We start from the raw sequence: 20918 nt of genomic DNA on the forward strand, positions 1-20918 counted from the left end.
ATAGCCTGCTGCAGCTACTCGGGAACTGCACCATCCCTGCTTGGGACTGGCTGCTCCCTTGGGACCCACTGCCCACTGACTGTTGCCACTTCAGAGACCTGCAGCATGGTCTTATGGCCCTTCGCTGCAGCCACTCAGGGATCTGCAGCATTCTTACTTAAACCATAACAGGGTGTACAAAAGCTTTCTTCCCAAAGTGGTACTACTCCAGGGTGGTGTAATTGGGGTATGCTGTGAAAAGGAAACATGAAATTCATGTCTCTCTGCTGTCTAGCCTAAGATCTAAGTAGGTTGTTCCACCAAATACTCCATACATAATGTGGTATTGTCATTAGAGACTCAAACCAATGTGACCTTTCAGAATTAAACTTGAACCTCCAGAACCATAAAGCAAAAAGGGCAACTTTTTACTCCCTAAGTAGACTGTCTTTGGTATTTCATTGTATTATTGCAAGTTAGCTCAACAATTAAAGATCATATTTTTGGAGGGAAATTAACGTATTTAAAAGTGCTAAATATTAGGTGTCTGCCAAAAAGTACCAAGCCCCTTTCCTTCAAGATGGAGGCTGCACTCCAGCCTAGGACCAATCCTTTCACCTCTGCTTTTTAATAAATTCTGCACTATTGACTACCTGTTTTCTCATGGAAGCTCAAAGAACTAGTACTTTTATTGTATTAAGACATGGGTACTTAGGCAGTATTTAAGTGTTTGTGTTTAATGATTATAAAAATTAATATCATTCAAAAGGGTTAATCTCTCAAACATTCCCAAAATGTTCTAGATATCAAAGGAATTTCTTCTCCTTCCCCTATGTTTAATCTCCTTTGAGTGTTCCCTGTCTAAATAGCTTTATCTCTCATTCAGTTAAGCAGTGTGAAAACCTAACCACCCTAGCAGGTGCTTCTTATGCCATCATGTTCATATCAAATGAAGAACTCTACCTACTCAATTTTATCTCTTGGGTTAGTGTAGAATCCTTATTTTCCAACTGACATACTGTCTGAATTTAGTTAAACCACTGAAAACACTCCTCACCTGCCTTTATATTCACTTCTGCCCTTTTGCCCATTCTCTACACATCTCAGCTTATCTTGTCAAATGTGATCATGTCACCTCATTGGTAGAAATTAAATAGCTCTCGTTGGCCTTTTCTAAAGACTGAATTGTGTCCCACCCACCTCAACATTTATGTTTTGGAGTCTTTCCATACAATGTGGTTGCATCTGGAGTTAATTATTGTTTAGGACATCAATTTTAATAGGAGAGAAGTCTTGGTTTCCCTCCCTTCCATATTCTTTCTCAGCCATATTAAAACACAGAGAAAGTTGGTATCTTCTAGCCAAGAAGAGGACCATCAAATAGAATTCTACCATGCTGGCACACTTTTAGGCTCTCGGCCTCCAGAGGAGTCAGAGCTTTAACTTCCTGTTACTTAAGTCCTTACCTATTGTATTTTATTTTGGCTGCACTAAGTTAACTATTACAGTCATCAAGAATGGAGTAACCATCTCTATCAATGCAGGCTTATTCCATTCTCTGTACCTGTCCCACCCCCATCTGTGGTTCTAGCTATACCAACATTTATAACTTTTAATTTTCTTGAACATATCTTGTCCTCACTACATAACCTTTTTTCATGTTGACACTATATCTGAAGCATGGTTTGTGTAACTGACTTATTCTCATCCTTTAGATACCACATTAGCATTATTTTTGTGGATCTGGCATTGGTGGTATATACCTGTAATCCCCACATTCAGGAGACTAAGACAAAAAGACTAAGTCTTATACCATCCTGAGCTACCTACTGAGACTATCTACAAACAAGAACAACACAAATGATCCAAATGATTTCAATCTTCATTTCTCCTTCCTTGACTCACACTTGATTTCTACTCATAGTTTCTTTATCTCTGACTTCAATGTTCCTTTATTTTCATATAAAGCACTTTTATAGCTTCTCATTTTTTATTCATGATTACAGAAGGGAGACAGATCCAGCTAGTCAGTCAATATAGATGGACATTTCTGTCCTGCCTGGTCCCACAGCCATTCAGTCCCCTCCAAAAACACACACAAGCTTATATTAATTATAAGCTGTTTGGTCTATTGGCTCAGGCTTATTATTAGCTAGTCAGTCAGTATAGATGGAAGTTTTTTGTCCTGCCTGGTCCCACAGCCACTCAGTCCCCCCCAAAACACACACAGGCTTATATTAATTATAAGCTGTTTGGCCTATTAGCTCAGGCTTATTATTAACCCATAATTCTTGTCTATGTTTAGCCACATGGATTGGTACCTTTTCTCAGTAAGGCATTCTCATCTTGCTTCCTCTGCATCTGGCTGGTGACTAACTCTCTGCCTTTCCTCTTCCCAGAATTCTCTCAGTCTAGTCACTCTGCTTATACTTCCTGCCTGGTCACTGGTCAATCAGCATTTTATTAAACCAATATGAGTGACAAATCTTTACAGTGTACAAGAGCATTATCCCACAGCAAGTCAGTGAATAATATCTTCTAACAATGAGCAAAATATATAATGGTATTATTATAAAATAATGGATCTATAAAGTTCTAATTGTCTAATGACATCAGAGCCATTGTAGCCTCATAACACAATGCACCACTCATCTGTCTATATTGAGGCTGAGGTAAATAAACCTATTGTTGTATAAAAGGACAGCACATACAATTGTATACAGTACATATAACCTGATTAAAATACTAAGTGACGGTTACTGGTTAATGTATTAACTTTTCTGCAATGTTTAATTATTTTTACAGTCTATTTCTCCACTTACAAAAGTGAAGTTGAGAGTATGCCATGTCATGCTTCCAGCAGCTGCATACATTTTGTTTACACTGTCTGTTGGCTACATCAGGAGGTGAGGATGAGTAATTTGCCCATACTATTTATGGTTGCAAAGTGCATTCTATAATGTTTGTACAGTGACAAATTTCTCATAATGTATCTCCATCATTAAGGAGCATATGACTATAAAAACAAGAAAGTAAGTGACCACTAAACAGAGGTTGAAGGAATGTAGTCCCAAGTCTCTGAATGGTAGCAGCCACTACAAACTGAAAATTGAGGATTAAAGAACTTATTCTGGGGATTCAGTAATTAAGAATGCTTACTACACTGGAGAGAGTAAGTAGGGGGGTGGAAGTGGAGCACGCCTTTAATCCCAGCACTTCGGAGGCAGGAGCAGGCGGATCTCTGTGAATTCTCGGCCAGCCTGGTCTACAGAGTGAGTTTCAGGGCAGCCAGGGATCCACAGAGAAACCCTGTCTTGAGAAAGAATGCTTCTTGTTATTGCAGAGGACCTGTGTTTATACAGCAACAGCCACATCAGGTGGATTGAGTGGTATACAACCAGCTCTGTTTCCAGTACCCAGGAGCCAATAGCCTCTGACTTTCAAAGGCACACATGTGGTGCAGATAAATGCGTGCAACTAAACACCCATACACATAAATAAAATGAACAAATAGATCTCATTTTTAAAAAATGAATGTATTCTGGGGTAGTTCTAGCTTAGCAGTAGAGTCCTTGCCTGGCATTCCAATGACCCTGAGTTCCATTACCAGACAAGAGAAAAAAAAAACAAACAAACAAAAGAGAAGGGGAGAAGTTGATTCTTCCCTGGTGCCTCCAACTGAAACTATCCCTGGCCTTGACCTCAACACTCTATTATTTCAGATTTCTGGCCTCAAGAACTGAAAGAGAACAAATATCATTTTCACCCTCTACAATTATGATGGTGTGTTGCTATAGCAATGGAAACTAACAAAGGGAGTAATTTAAAAACCCATTACAATGGTCTTTCTGAAGTAATTACCTGAACGTGATGTAAAAATTGTGTATTCTTTAGGTATAATTTCTCAATCTGTTCTACTTTTTAGTTATTCTTAATAGTCCTGTTCTTTTTCCTGAACACTCATTTAGGAATAAAATGTATCTGGTCCATAGTCGTCTTCTCTGCCATAGCCTAGGGGTGCCTTAGCTTGGGGCTATAATATCTAATGTCAGGTCAGTTCAAATACTTAATGGTATCTTTCTGTGATGTCCATATGGCTTGTGTGTCCCTTGCAAGGCTCCATGTGCGAAGGTCTAAGCCCCACTATGAGGTATTGAAGTGTTGATCCTACTATATAGCGCTTTGAAGATGATAAGAATTAGATGTGGTCAATAGGATGAAGGCCCTGTGATTGAATGTAGTGGCTTTCTAAGAAGGGGAGGACCAGGTCAGCAAGGTGACTCAGCAGGAAATGGTTGCTGCCACCAAGCCCAACAACCTGATCTCAATCCTCCAGGAACCTTCATACTGGAGGGAGAAAACTGACTCTCACAAGCTGTCCTCTGACCTCCACACTGGTATCATGGCATGTGTATGCCACCTTCTACAAATTAAGCAAATAAATAAATGTAACCTAAAAGGAAGAGAATAGAAGAAATGCACATATAAAGATACATATACAAATGCACACATACAAGACTCCCTGTCTTTGCTGCCATGTGGTACCCTATACTATGTTTTGACTTCACAAACCAGATGTTTGCACATCCAAGGACTGGGAACTAAAACAAAATTATCCAGCCTCACGCATCTCCATATAGTACAAGAAATGGATAATATTTTTTTTCTAGATGTAACATAAAAGAAAGAATCACCAGCAACCCTGAACACAGTAGAACTTAGTACAGAAACTTACATACTAGGCTTATGGTAACCCCCTTCTGTATTAGGAAGTCACCTCTACTTATTTCAAGCTTAGCCTTTATCTTCAGCCAAAGGGAGGGCAGATTAGATGCAGTCCCTTCCCATAGCCGGCTCTCTCCAAGCACCAGACTTCATTCCAACTTCAAAGGAACTACCAAGAAGCCCATTGGCCCAAGAATAAGGAAATGGTTGCTTAGCAACTGAGTCCTGAATCCCAGAGACCTGAGAAGAGGAAGCTTGTGGGCCAGCCACCTAGTTCTGCCTGTGTTACAGTGAAAAGGAGCTGCTTGAAGATGAAGCCCTTGGCTTTGTTAATAGAGATATTGATCATTATTGAGGTGACAACTAAATGTAAGTGTTTCTGTCCTTACAGTTCTCTGTAAATGTCTCTTCTCTTCACTCTAATGGTGCCAAGAACTTAAGTCAGGTAGAAAATCAGAAGGAACATCACCAACTTCCCAATTAACAATTTGAAACAAGAATTTACTTGGGACAATGCTGTCTGAAGAAGGGTGTGTGGGCAGACAGGGAGAGGGGGGGTGATCCAAGGAAAGCATTACAGCAATCTTTGTAAAGTAGAGCTATTTGGGTCAGATTTTTACATCAAAACTACAATTTAAAAACTATACAATCCAAAGAGTAGAAAAGTCCTATAAACTTATATTCCTTTAAATACGTTATACAATGATGATTTTATTTCCAAAGCTTCAATATCATCTACATAGTCACTACCTAAAGGAAGTTATTTTTTGTCTTGCTTCTTTGTCCACTTCCTGCTTTTGTTTTGTGAAATATTAAAATAATTTAGTCATAAAAGATTCAATACAAGGAATATTTGTTTGGAATTGACCCAGAAATTTAAGGTTAATTTACTTGCTGAAAATTAACTAATAGAATAAAATCAAAGACCACATGACCATCCCAATTAACGCAGAAAAACACCTGACAAAATAGAACACTCTTGCAATTAAAAACACTCAATAAACTAAAGTAGATTTCCCTGAACCTAATGAAAAACCTAACATCTAAAAATTTGTCCACACCTTACATAGTAAATGATGAAAGGTTAAAGTGTTTTCCCTGAAATCAAAAATAAGACAAGAATGTCGCTCTTGCCATTGTGTTAAAAGTACTTACTGTGGACATAAGAAGGAATTTGGACCTGTCCTCCTACTATATACACAAATTAATTCTGATTGTATAAAATACATAAATAGAAGCTGAAGCTTTAAAATTCTAAAGAGGGAAGTAAGTCTTCCTGACCCCAGATAAGATAATAATAGCATAGCTTTGCCAACAAAAGCATAAACAAAAGGGGGAAGTACACTGAACATCAATTAAAAACATTTTTGTTTCAAAGGAAATCATCAGAGAATCAGAGAAAAAAATATGTCACACCCAGTAAGACTTCAGTACTTGGACAGCAGCAAAACAACAAATATGGAGATTTTTACAAACAAGATATACCAGTGTCACACACACGAAAGATATTTTGCATTAAGGTCATTAAGGAAATGAAAATTCAAACCTTCACTACATCACAGCCATTTAAAAGGTTATAGTAGGAAATGGACTGCTTGCCTTGTTGCACACCTGGTGAGATGTGTCACTAGCAGTTCTCCTGGAGACACCTATCAAATATCAGCCAGGATTTACACCCTTGTCACATCAGCTCAAACCCATATGGTCTGATCCAGACATAGCGTCTCAACATATATGGCCAAAATTTCTGTCAATGAGCAACAGTTACAGAGTGCACTGGGAGACTAGGAGAGGAGTCTTGAAGGCATGACCCCACATAGAAAAGGCTTCAACTTCCAAACATGCAAACCTATTATAAAAGAAGGTGTGAACTGATAATCCAGCTGAGAGAGTTTTCCGATCCTCAGAAGCAGATGGCTGAGAGTGTTTCCCCAGGGTCAGCACCCAGAATCTGGTAGAGCTGTGGTTCATGGGTGACAGACTCCCTCCTGAGCTACAGAAAGACTGGCAGTGTCATTCATATGGTACTGATTTTGAAGATATGGAAGACTCAAGAGTGAGAGAGTTACAGAGTCTTTCTCCACAGCTTCGGATAGCAGCTAAGGCCAGGCAATGTGTTTCAGAGTTGGAGTCCATACAAGGAGGCCTTGAGAGGCTATTGAGTAAAGCTATGAATATGAAGCTTAAGTTGCAATAGACAGGAAGTTGGAGATACCAGGTCCATGGAGTGAACATCAAAAAAAGTTGCAGGGGATGCATGGAGCTAGAGAAAGGCTATGCGTGCTGCAGGCAGAGCTAGAACCTAGACAATTTCATCACATCTTCCGGATACTAGACATGGAGCTGCGATTTGCTATTGTCCCTGTTGAAATTTGGTCTTGCTCTGGTCTGAGCATTCCTTGCTATGCCTTGATTCTTATCTTTTAGAAAAGAAATGTTTACTCTGTGTCATTATATGTTGGAACTATATAACTTGTGTTTTTACTTTGTAGGAATTCACAACTAAGCAATTTTGAACTTTTAAAGAGTTGGAATTGTTAAAGATGATGGGGACTTTTTAAGTTGCACTGAATGCATTTTATATTATAACTTAGTCATAAGCCTATAGGAACAGGAGTTGGAAGGTTGTCGCTTTAAAAAGCAATACATCTGAGTGTCTATCTGATGACAAGGAGTGGAACTGTAATTGTGTTAATTGTAACTTCACAGAATTTAGAATCATGTAGGAGGTAGTATGTCTGAGGGAAATTACCTTGACTATACTAATTGAGGAGCAAGCCATTGCCTGACTGGGATTCTGAGCTACATAAAAATGGAAAAAAAAAGAGCTGAGCTGCAGCAGGTATCCATTCCTTTCAGCTTCTGACTGTGGGTATAGCATGTCCAGCTGCATCGAGCCTGCACCCTTGATTTCCCTGCCACTATTAAGAGGAAAAGAAAATAAGACAAACCCAAATGTCTATCAACTGAAGATCATATAAATAAAATATGTTAGATCTATGCAATAAAATATTACTCAGCAAAACAGAGCACAATGTGGATAAGTATTAAAAACATCATGCTAAGAAAAATAAACTGGGCATGGAAAATTGTATGTTTTACAGTTTTATGGGCCTAAAGGCTTCAAAAGAGTCAAATTCTCAGAGCCTTACCATGCATTATGACTTACCACGCGTTCTGAAATACAGAGAGATTAGGAAAATCCAGTTGGAGGAACATGTTTTTTCTGGGGTTAATAAAAATGCGCTAAAATTAATATGAGAAGCATATGCTCATAATCCCAACTATGCAGGAGACTGAGGTGGGAGATTCATAAGCTAAGCACCAATCTAGGCAACATAGTGAGATGCCGTTTCAGAAGAAAGACGCACAGTGAGAGGTAGCTTGGAAGCAAAGCCCTTCCCTAGCACGCACAAAGCCCGAGATTCGATTCTTAGTGCCACATATAAGGATGAAATTAAATTTGACTGCATTAACAATTACACAAATTTCTGAGGAGACTGAAAACTACTGAATAATAGAAGAAAAATTATTTAATTCAAGTTATGTGCCAGAAGAATGAGGGTGCAGAAATATCTAATACACAAACCTTTTTCTTGAGCTGCTTAGAGTCTTCAAGGAGAAAGAAAAACAAATTAACAAGTAGCAAAGTGTTGTGGCTCTTACAAGTATTTACAGGTTACTGTATCAAACAAATGTGGGAAAGGTTCATGGTGGTGCATGGAGTGGTCAGGAAGGTCATAAACCACATGGCAAAAACCTAGCCTTGAAAGGTTAATGGGTGATCAGGAAAGACAGAGCAAGAACATTCCAGGGCAGAGCTAAAGGATAAAGACACAGGAATAAAAGAGCGTGGTCTATGAAGTGTATCCATTTACTGTGGTGTAGGACATAAAAAGGAACACAGCAGTGGATGATGCTCAAACGGTACACAGAGGATGTGACAGGATCCTGTGACCAATGGGAAGGCTTTTAAATGTTTACTCATAGAATTATTTATTTAGAAAAGTAGCCTTGGCAATCCAGGGGATAGATTCTACCTGTATAACTCTGGTGATAGCAAAGCCAGTAAGAGGTTGTAGACTGATTCAAACAGGAAACAAAATGGACTCAAGGTACTGAATTAGCAGTGGGCACTGAGAAGACGCGATGGTTAACGAGGGTAAGAGAGAACAGTGGTGCAAATGCCGAGGGTGAACGGCCAGTAATGACAAGTATCAGCAAGAAAAATATAGCTAAGATAGGGGCTGACAAGAGACCCCTGGATTTCATGTCTAAGAAATCCTTATATTACCTGGGAAATTTTAGGCAAAAGCCAGGACAGAACCAAGATTTCAGTAAGTCATCTAAAAGGGAAAGAAAGTAGAGATGGCAATGATTAGAGAGGTCTTTCTGAACTGTAAGGTCAGGTGTGATAGCTCAATTGTTCATTTATTGATTATGGGTTCATAGGGGCCCAGGGAAGGAGCTCGTCTGGGAGAAGGCAGATATTTCTCAGGCTCGTGCTAAAAGGCTTGTGATTCATACATAAAATCATTCCTTGCTCTCGCTGTTTTGGTTTGGCTTTCCTGCTTCCGGTCCTCTTCTCTAGTTTACAAGGCAAAACGAACCAGTCTGTGCTTTTTCACTCACATTCACATTGCCAGCTTGCCTTTGTACACATTTTTCCACCTGACATTCCTTACACTTTGTTTTCACTATGTTAAGGTGGTAGCATACAGATAGGGTCACAACTATATGGTTATCTTTGATTTTACATTCACCGAGGAAGAATTCTAGAATAATTAGTGGGATTGTTTTCCCCTTTGATTAAGCCTCAGAATACGCTATTTTATTATAATGGGGGAAATGGATGGTGATGCTAAAGAATATGGGTTAGAAAAGGAAAGTAAATGAATGTTTTTCTTCTGACTTAAAAACAGTCTCTGACTTAAGGTCCTATGAGGTACTAAGAGGCACCAAGGCCAAGAAGACCAGTAGTTCAGCACAGGAGCATCCAGGACCCGAGTTCCTGTTTCTTTCTAGTAGCAACTTCTCACTGTCATTCATTTCTATTGTTAGAACAATGAAAAACTAACAACAGCTACCCTTAATTTTCATTATCCTAATTGAAAAGGGCAGATGTCACAGGTCTCAAAGTCCTCAGAGATCAGCAAACAAACAGCCTTGCAACTAGAAAGGGGCTAAGCTTAATCTGCACAGGAAGGCAACCTCTGCTGCTTCTTGCTATTGTTACTTGGACAATTGCACATGGGGAACATGCGCATGGTTTACAAAAATGTTCCCCCAATCGCTCTGTTGTTTCTTCACCCTGATGTTTCCTTTGCTGTGTATATGATTTTTGTTTATAGTTTGACTCTGTCTCCTTTGCCTATGTCACTTTCTCAGGGTCATAGCCAAGGAATCACCACCCAGTTCCATAAATCTTGTCCTCTATGTCTTACGGTAATACTTTTACTAAAGCATTTCACTTAACATTTATATTACTAGATAAATTCTCTCATTTTTATGCATGTTCATATACAGTTTCCCATGCCAGTTTTTAAGGACTGTCTGACATCCTCTCATTGCATGTTCTCATCAGCTTTGTTAAGTCAGTTGGCTGTGTAAAACATAGCATACAATAGCAAGTGCCCATAACCTCAATAGGGGGCTTGGTAATTTGAGACCAACTTGGGCTACATATATCAAATTCAAGGCCAGACTGGAATATACATCTAGACCTTGTCCGAAGTGGAGGTGGGGTATTTGGGGGGGTTCAGTTAAAGACACCACAAATAGCTAAAAGGGGGTTATTATCTGAGGGTCAGAAATCTGAGGGGTAAAGAAGTCTACTCACAATGGGAATCATCTGTCTTTTTATTCTTGTCTCTTCAATCCATTGTTCCACCTGTTACTTCTTCTCTTTAGTCTACATTGTTCTTAGTTCTACATCGTTCTTCCTTGTCCTACCCATTGCAAATGTTCCCAGTCATATATATCCTTAAAACCAGTAATTCCCCAGTCCTAGCAGGTTCCAGGGACAGAATTCTTTTGTTCCATAAAAAAATCAGATAAGAGTTTCCACACACATACACAGATCCATAGGAGTAGCCGGTATATATCCAGTGAACCCCTTAATGGAGAAAGTTAGTTAAGAAAGGATTAAATCATCAGGGAATTCTAGAGGGGAAAGTTAGTGCATAACACTACATTTTAGGTGGTTAGAAAGGTTTATTTTCAGTAAAATTATGAATAGAGCTCAGATTGTTTAAATCAGCACATCACTTCTTTTCTCCCAGTATGCATAGAGGATACCAGGTAACCAGGCAACCTATGTCAGGAAGAAGCCGATGGCCCTTGATCGGATAGCACATATGCCAGATGCTGCAGTTTCTATGGCCCTAGGTCTAGAGTTAGACTTACTGCTCTAGATGGAGATCCAGGCCTCTAAATGATCAGTTCCAGGCTATGCTGTTATTGGCCATTCTTATTGTGGATGCCGCAGGTCTTTCTCTGGGCTGCAGTTAATTATTTCTTCTGCTGTTCTTGAGAGTCCTGAACTAAAATCATCAGTAAACTGAGGTGAAAGTGAGCATAAGGAGTTAAGAATCTTTGGAGTGAGGTAAAACAAGAGCAGCAGCTTGGGCAGGTAGTAATTCTATGTCCTTGGAGATCTGTGACTATCTTAGATGGGATGCTCTTGCCTAAAGACTGGCCAAATGCCTGCTGATAAAGATAATTGCAGGAAGGCAGACCTCTGAATTTTCTTAGGTGAGAGCAAAAGAGGCCTGGCAGTGGGAAACTGTTTTCACGAAACAGTTCTGAGCTGTGGGAATTAATTACCAAATATGTAACAGAAAGGAAGTCAGCTACAGTGAAAAACCTACCGCAAAGGACAGCCCTTTATTCACAAAGCAATAGCACCAAAAACCTTGCCTTTAGGTTTAACCTTTACCAGATCCCTTGGTTCTGATAAGTCACTCATGAAAAGATGGCTGAGATTTACTGTATAATGTTGTGACTTGTAGCAGGGTATGCTCTGGAGAGATGGCTCAACCAATCATGAGCACTTGATGTTTTTGTAGAATAACTAAATCTTAATACTTCTAGGTTTTTTTTCTTTTTCTATTTCTCTTTTTTTAATAAGAATTTATTTAAACACAATCTTTTCTCATTTTACAATGCTATCTTCATTCCCACTCTCTCCCCTCCTCCTGCTTCCTCCACCTTCCCCACACCCCACTTCCCCATCTGTAACATGAGGGCCTGCTTGTTGGGGTTTCTGTCCTCCCACCAGGTCCCACAGTCATTCAGCTTCAAAGAAAATCACACAGAGGTCCACATAAGTTATAAAGCAGTTGGCCCATTAGCTCAGGCATCTTATTAATTCTTACAACTTATATTAGCCCATTATTCTAGTATATGTTAGCCACATGGCTCAATACCTTTTTCAGCGAGGCAATTCACATCTTCCTTCTTTCATGTCTGGACAGGACTGGGGAGGAATGGGCTTTCTTCTTCCCAGAATTCTCCTGTTCTAATTGACCTGCCTCTACTTCCTGTCTGGTTGTCCCACCTATACTTCCTGCCTGGCTACTGGCCAAACAGCATTTATTTAAAACATAATTGACAGAATACAGACAATTGTCCTGCACCACCCATCCACTCCTTAGAAAAGGTAAGGCATCCCATGGGGAGTCAACAAAGTCTAACTCTTCACTTTTAGGGGAAACCAAGGTCCTACCCTATATTTAAGCTCAGCAAGGTATCCCTCTGAAAGAATGTGCTCCTAGATGCCAGTTCAAGCACTAGGGATAAATCCTGGTCCCACTGCCAATGGCCCCACAGACTGTCCAAGCCTCACAACTGTCCCCCACATTCAGTGGGCCTAATTTGGTCCTATGCAGTTTCACCTGCTATCAGTCCAGAGTCAGTGAGCTCTCACTGGCCCAGGTCAGCTATTTCTGTGGGCATCACCATCATGGTCTTGACCCCTTGGATCATATTATCTCTCCTCCCTCTCTTGGGCTGGTCTCAGGGAATTCAGCCCAGTGTTTCACTGTAGATCTCTGTATCTGCTTCCATCAGATGCTCATTGAAGGTTCTATGAAGATAATTAATGTAATCATCAGTCTGATTACAAGGGAAGGCCAATTTAGGCATCCTCTCCACTGTTGCTTAGAGTCTTAGCTGGGGTCATCGTTGAGGATTCCTGGGAATTTCCCTAATGCTGTGTTTCTCTATAGCCCTTACACGACTCCCTCAATCAAGATAACTCGTTCCTTTCTCTCCATCACTGTCCTTCTCCCTTCATAAGAATCCCATTATCTCACGTTCTCCTCTTCCTTCCCTTCTTACAGCTTATTTAAACTGGATGTGGTGCATGTCATAAACTGGGAACTTGACAGACTCAAACAGGAGGCTGGAGAATTCAGGGTCAGTCTATTCTACATAACAAGAGTCACTGTAGAAAAAAATAACAAAAACAACAACAAATGAAAATATCCTTTATGCCCTCTCCACAGACAGAGCATGGATAAGGAAAATGTGGTACATTCACATAATGGAGTTCTACACAGCAGAAAAAAAGATGGCATCTTGAAATTTGCAGGCAAATGGATGGATCTAGAAAACAACATATTGAGTAAGGTAACCCAGACCCAGAAAGACAAATATAACCTGTATTCACTCATAAGTGGCTTTTAGACATAAAGCAAAGAAAAACCAAGCTAAAATTTACAACTCCAGAGAACCTAGACAACAAAGAAGGACCCTAAGAGAGACATACATGGATCCACTTGTGTAGGATAAAAATACAAGTTCTTCTGAGTAAATTGGCAGCATGAGGGAGAGGAGATGATGAAAGTGGAGAGGGAAGGAAGTAAAGGGAGTGGAAATGTATAGCTCAATTAAAAACAATAAATAAAGCAAATTTTTAAAAAGAATGCCCCTTGTAGTTGTTTATACACACACTGTGCTGTATCTCCACTGAACTGTACCCTGGCCCCTGACTAATTTCCTGACCTCTGTGGGTATTCAAGATGGAACACCCACATCTGCAGATTCAAAGCTAATATCTTCAAATAAGAGAGTACTTGTGGTATTTGTCTTTCTGTGTCTGGGTTAACTCACTCAGAATGGCTACTTCTGTCTCCATCCTGTTCACCTGCAAATTTCATAATCAGGTAGAGAAAATGCATTTAGTAACAAACTTTAAATGCACAGAATCTACGGCACACAATTCAAAGAACTACAGTGTAAAAAATTTAAGCACAAAGCACCCAAGCAGGCCCAGGACATGTTCTCCTCACCTCAGCCCTGCATGTGGCCATCAAAGGGCCTCTTTTCTGAATCAGTGTCTACTTTGCTTTTAATGATCTTATAAAGAAAAGAGCATAGAATCTAATACTCAAGACCTGTCCAAGAGAAGAAGCATAAGAGGAGACCTTTTCAAAGTCAACAGCAAATTCCCTCTTCCCAAGGCTAAGGAGTTGTCAGACTGGATACAGTCAGAGCAGGAAAAAAAGAAAAGGGAAAATAACTACATCTCTAGAAACTGTTATCACAGGCCTGCCTTTCTGGAGCCCACAGCCCAGTGCCCTCCCCAGGCACTGAATCTGGGGATGTTAGATCTAAGACAGAGTCATATTGCTAGTGCCAAGAGCATCAACAGGAGTAGATTCACCTGCGTTCTGTGGAAAGACAGTTTCCACCCCAGCAGTCACTCACAGGCAGTTTGTAGGACACAGTAAAAATAACTACTGTAGCCAGGCTTTCATATCCACAGAAAGCTTCTGTGGACCCAGCCAACTGGTTACTCATGGAAAATATTGGTGTATCTTTATTGAATATGCATAAGACTTTTTTTTTCTTGTCAAATATTCCCTAAGCATTATGGTGTAACTATTTACATATTATTTACATTGCATTAGATATCATAAGAAATCGCAAAATGATTTAAAGAAAATGAGAAAATTGCATACCTGCTGTTACTGCTGACACTTCAAGTTTATGTAAAAGATTTAAGCATTCTCAGAGTTCACTATCCCAGGGGGCTCCTGGCACCAAGGCCCTCAGAGTGAGACAACTGAGTATAGCCCTCCTTGGTTCATAGCCGGAGCAGAAGAGTGAGCATAGAGCCAAAGATACAGGGAACTGCTGCAAATGGTTAGTGACATTCAGGCAGGTCCTATTCCCAGAAGATCAGCTCCTGGCACACTCAGACAATACCCACTGCAGTACCCACAGAGTCAGAGTTAGAAAACCTAAGTAGTTAGAAATGCCATTCTTGACAAGGTTAGGGAAATCCAAGTCTAGGAGCAAAAATGATTGACCAAAAATTTGAGTAAAACCAACATCATGAAAAGAAGAATCAAACGCCACAGACACATACATGCACAGACACACCAACATACATACCCGCCCATACACCTCCATAATATTGGGGAAAACAAAAAAAGGTACACACATTTGAAAACTTTAAAATATAAAATGAGGACTAGGGTCATATATAACTCAGCATTGCAAAAAGACAAAGAAACCTATATAAACATAGAACAATGGCATACTCTGTATTTAAAGATATTTGTATCCACAAAGCAAGAGGAGGATTTAACAAAAAAAGATGATATATGTATTTCAAAATTGAAGTGTATGATAATAAAAGTCAAAGACTCAAGACCAAATGTTAGCACAGGCATAGCTGAAGAATAATCCAGAGGCTCCAAGTCTTTGGGCTCCTCGTGCAAACTGCTTGGGAAATGAGAGAAAGGTTAAGAAGCTCAGAGAACAAATACAAAAGCTACAATGGCCTATGATAGATTTCCAAGCAGAATAAATAGAACTGAGAGGAAAAAAAATAAAATAAAATAAAATTTCCCAGATGTGACAGTTTTACATAAAGTTTCATTGAGTGCCAAGAATAAGACTGAGAAAAATCAAATAGCCCACTGCTAGAACACAGTGGTAAATTTTAGTACTTCATTGTTAATCAGAGATCATGAAAGCTTCTAAAGAGGCTACACTCGGTGACCCACTGGGAGCCAATACTCAGGAGGCAGAGGCAGGAGATTTTGCCAGTCTACATAGTAAGACTCTGTGAGGGGGGGAAGGGAAAGTGAAATTGTATACAGATAAAAAGCATTTTGTTGGCTTAAAGTGTATTAAGCAACATAAATATAAGAGAAAGTGGAGAAATATTCTAAGTATTGAGGCGCAAACTGCTGTGCATTTCGGATCTATAATTTGACAGACTATCAGACAAGCATAGTGACAAAGCAAAACAGTTTCTAAACTAAATGGATTCATAAAATGGATTTCCCATAAACCCTAGTGGAAATAATTGCTGGAAACTGTGCTCCTGCAAAATAAAACATGAATCCGAGAGGTAAGTAAACAAATCAATAGTTACAAAGGAAACATTTAAGGCATGACAAATCTAAATAAAAGCTTGTTTTAGTTTTTAAAAATGTAACAATCCAGGGCTGGAAAGATGGCTCAGCGGTTAGAGCACTCACTGCTATCCCAAAGGACCTGGGTTCCATTCTCAATACCCACACAACCCTCTGCAACTCCAGCTCTTATTTCCTTGGGAACCAGGCATGCACATGATGCAGTGTACACACGAAATAAATACATTTTTAAAAAAGTTTAACACACACAGCTCATTTTAAAGTCCTTCCATACTAACTATATTTTAAAAATCTCAGAATAAACTTGATGAAGATATAACAATATATATGAAGAAAAATGATTTTTTCTGAAGGAATTGGATAGAAACTATGAATAAATTAACACACCTTGAATGAACATAAATATAAATATGCCAGAGCTTCTCAAACTAATGTATAAATACAATACATTAGTAAAGAAAGTATCAGCAGGTTTATAACTAATTTAAAATGTTTTCTCTAAAATTCACTTAGAAAATGAAATTCTTAGAATTCAGAAAATAAGAGGAACAGTAAGGATGAGCGTTCATGTGTGTGCACACATCTGTACATAGAAATAAATGTTCCTTCATAAACAGATATTAAATCATGCTATTATAAAGTTACAGTAATTAGAAGACTGGCAAAAGAACAAACAAATAAATCAAGAAAACGGGACTAAGTTTACAGCAGACCAATGCATGATTAGAAAAAAAAGTCTAAAAAGGGTTTTTCAATTCTATGGATAAGAGATGGACAGTAATGATTGTTAGGGTCTAATTGTTCATTCACTTAAGAGAAATATTGCAATTCATACCAATCACAAGAAAAATTTCAGATGGAATAAACATAGAAAAAGTTAAAATGTAAAAAGCATACAAATACGAGATTTGGGAGGATTTTTTACCTGATAGATATGCAAATGATCTGTCGGTTGTTTGGGGAAGGCAAAGGCTCTCCACGTGTTTGATTCCAGTAAGTGAGCTGGCAAGTGAAAAAGAAGAGTGGGCCACCAGCGTGTCCACACATGGGCAACAAATTAAAAAGTGTCAGTCGATGTAAGGAACAATGAATATTCGAATATTCCACGTATGGAAGTAGAAATCAGAATAGCATTTGGGGAATGCCAACTGGGCTTTAGCTATTAATACGTAAACATACTATCAAATGACCATTTCTGGGCCAGTGAGTTAGTACAGTGGGGAAAGGCAATTGCCAATCAACCCTGACCAACTAAGTTAAATCCCACATGATGGAAGGAGAGAACAGGCTGAATTATTTTTTATATATAACACATCAGAAATTTTCAAGAATAAATTGATTGACCAAGCATTTTTATATATATGAGCACAAACTAATTTATCTCCATATTCAATGTATGTTAAATATTACCTCAAGTATTTATACTACAAAGGTCACTCTATTTGTAAGAGCACATTTAATTTTATATATGCATGTAAAATATGCTAAAATATTAAACACAAAAGCTATCACGATATTCCACATAGTTATTCCCTGTATTAATTTGGTAGTACTGCATGAGAAATATCTACATTTAAATTTTTGCTCTTTTAATTAATGCTGCATTATTATTATTCAAGCAACACTTTCAATTACTCTAAGGTATGTTATAGCAATACCAATGATACTACACAATGCTCTAATCATTTAGGTAACTAGAGAAGCCAAGACAGGGTAGGCCTACTGCCTCACTATAACCTTTTGCAAAGTGAACTAAAGCAAGGATTGAAAAGTTCTGTATTCTGCCGTCTTACCGCTCATCCACATAGCTTCTTCTGCTTCAAAGAGTGACTCCCTGATAGTGAAAGGACACGAGTTACAGTTTCAGTGGCTTCTAAACCTGCTCTGAAACTGGTCTGGATAGTGGGGGTGCAGCTCAATACAATAGTAGAATACACAAGATCCTCGATTCAGTCCTCAATACTATGAAAATATAAAAGAAAAAGATATTAATGAAACAAATTCTCAAATACTCAGAGAAATTCAGTGACATCGCATTAGCAGAAATAATTATTTCTCTTCTCTCAGTCATTAGAAATCAGTCAGACAGAGTAGCTCCCAGTGGTTCCTAGTTCACCAATGGCTTCCAGCTCTTCAGTGATTCCCAGCTTGGGCTCCCAGCTCAGCTGTTCTGTGTTGTCCTCCTTCCAGATCATGACTCCTTGGCCTAAGTTGGAAAATGCCCAGCCCAATCCCAATAAATTCATTGAAGGGGCCTCAGATCCACAATCTAACACAGCAGTCAAGGACAAGAAGACCAGCAAAAATTATATTGGGCTCCTGTAACCAATAATGAACTGCTACCCTCCTATTCCACCATGGCCCTAGTAGAGCAACCCACTGAGGGGACTGACCCCTGGAACCTGCTTGAACTCCAGGACACTGGGATCAAATGGTCAGAGGGAGACACCAAGGGAAGATTCTCTGCATTTTCCAGGGGACTGGGAAATTCATTCTTCTCCTGGGCTTGCTCTACTTGTTCATCTGCTCCTTGGATGTACTCAGCAGTACCTTCCAACTGGTTGGAGAGAAAACGGCTGGACAGTTCTTCAGCAACAACTGCATCGTGTCTAACCCTGTGGCTGGGATAGTGACTGGGGTGCTGGTGACCATCATGATGCAAAGATCCAGCACGTCTTCGCCCATCATTTTCAGCATGGTTGCTTTTCATCATTGTTGAATGTGCGGGCTGATATCCCCATCATCATGGGGTCCAAAGCAGAACCTCCATCACCAATACTGTTGTGGCACTGATGCAGGCAGGAGACCAGAATGAGTTCAGAAGGACATTTGCAGGGGCCACTCTTCACGACTTCCTCAACTGGCTCTGAGTTGGTGCTCTTGCCTCTGGAGGCTGCCATCCACTACCTAGAGATCTTGACCAACCTTGTGGTGGATACCTTCAAGTTCAAGAATGGAGAAGATGCCCCAGACCTTCTGAAAGTCATCACAGAGCCCTTCACAAAGCTCATCATCCAGCTGGATAAAAAGGTCATCCAACAAATTACAATGAGCGATGCAGCAGCCCAGAACAAGAGCCTGGTCAAGATCTGGTGCAAAACTATCACCAGAGTGACTCAGATGAATGTCACCATTCCCTCACCTGATAACTGCACCTCTCCTTCACATTGCTGGACCAATGGCATACAGACTTGGACCATCCAGAATGTAACCCACAGGGAGAACATGGCTAAATGCCAGCACATCGTCATGAATTTCAGTCTTCCAGATTTTGCTGTGGGCATCATCCTGCTTGCTGTCTCCCTGCTGGTCATCTGTTGCTGTCTGATTATTATAGTCAAGCTCTTGGGCTCTGTGCTCAAGGGACAGGTTTCCATTGTCATCAAGAAAATCCTTAATACTGGTTTCCCCTTTCCCTTTGCTTGATTGATTGACTACTTAGCCATCCTTGTAGGGGCAGGCATGACCTTGCTTGTGCAAAGCAGCTCCGTATTCACTTCTGCCATGACACCACTCCTTGGTACTGGAGAGATCACCATTGAGAGGGCATATCCACTCACACTGGGGTCCCACATTGGGACCACCACCACTGCCATCCTGGCAGCCCTAGCCAACCCAGGAAGCACCTTGAGCAGTTATCTCCAGATTGCCCTGTGCCATTTATTTTTCCTCAACATCTCTGGAATCTTGCTGTGGTACCCAATTCCCATTCACCCAACCGCCCATCCATCCATCCATCTGGCCAAAAACCTGGAACCTGGGCAACATCTCTGGGCCGGTCTTCTTCTTCTTCTTCTTCTTCTTCTTCTTCTTCTTCTTCTTCTTCTTCTTCTTCTTCTTCTTCTTCTTCTTCTTCTTCTTCTTCTTCTTCCTGACCCTGCTAATAGTGTTTGGCCTGTCTCTGGCAGGCTGGCCAGTGTTGGTGGGCATGGACTTGCCCATCATTCTGCTGGTGCTCCTGATCGTGTACATCTGGATGTTGCAGTGTTGCTGCCCTTGAATCCTGTGTCTGAAGCTCTGGGACTGGGATTTCCTGCCTTTGTGCATGCATTCTCTGAAACCCTGGGACAACATCATCTCCCTGGCCACCACTTGCTTCCAAAGACATTGCTGCTGCCACCACGTTTGCTGTCGTGTGCGCTGCATGGTGTGGGGCTGCGAGTGCTGCTGCTGTAGCAAGTGCTGCAGGGACCCAGAAGAGGAGGAAGAGGAGGATGTCCCAGCCAAGGCCTCTGGGGCCTTTGACAATGAAGTTATGAGCAAAGGGTACCAAGATGAGGCCTGGGTCAAGTGGAGGCCATGGGCATGAAGACCATATCAATACTACAGTGTTCTAGGGGAACCTAGTCAGGGGAGTGGGGGACCTAAATCCCATGAGATTCACCCCTTCCACATCTCTTGCCACCTCACCAGGATTCCTGAGAAGGAGCAGAGCTGACATCAACTCTAGCTCTCCTACCAGAGTTTCAGCCTGTAGGTGAATTGGACTTATCTTGTCCCCTGCTCCGGAAGGGCATCTCCCCTCTCAGAAGACAGTCACAGAGACTGAGACTGTGAATGTGGCCTCACAGATGACAACATCCTTATCTTGCCTAGAATTCGCTTTCAAAGATCATCCTCACCAAAGGACAAGTGTTAAAGGAGGTATTGGGGAAGGTTCTGGAAAGGGCCTATGTAAGCATATACGTAAATAGATGTACAAAGCTGACCTTTCTTGGTATAAAGCTTCACCCGCAAAAAGAAAAGAAATAAATCAGACATACATGAATATATTTAAACTTAAAAGTGCCCTAAACTTAGTAAGTCCATTCCCCAGATTAT

The 20918-nt window shown here is 40.2% G+C and overlaps 1 pseudogene; it reads left to right on the top strand.

The window, feature by feature from the left end:
* Positions 1 to 18290: 18290 nt before the first annotated feature.
* On the top strand, positions 18291 to 20444 carry LOC130880960 (sodium-dependent phosphate transport protein 2B-like; annotated as a pseudogene).
* Positions 20445 to 20918: the final 474 nt, after the last annotated feature.

This window comes from Chionomys nivalis, chromosome 9 (assembly GCF_950005125.1).
Source record: "Chionomys nivalis chromosome 9, mChiNiv1.1, whole genome shotgun sequence".
Classification (NCBI taxonomy): domain Eukaryota; kingdom Metazoa; phylum Chordata; class Mammalia; order Rodentia; family Cricetidae; genus Chionomys; species Chionomys nivalis.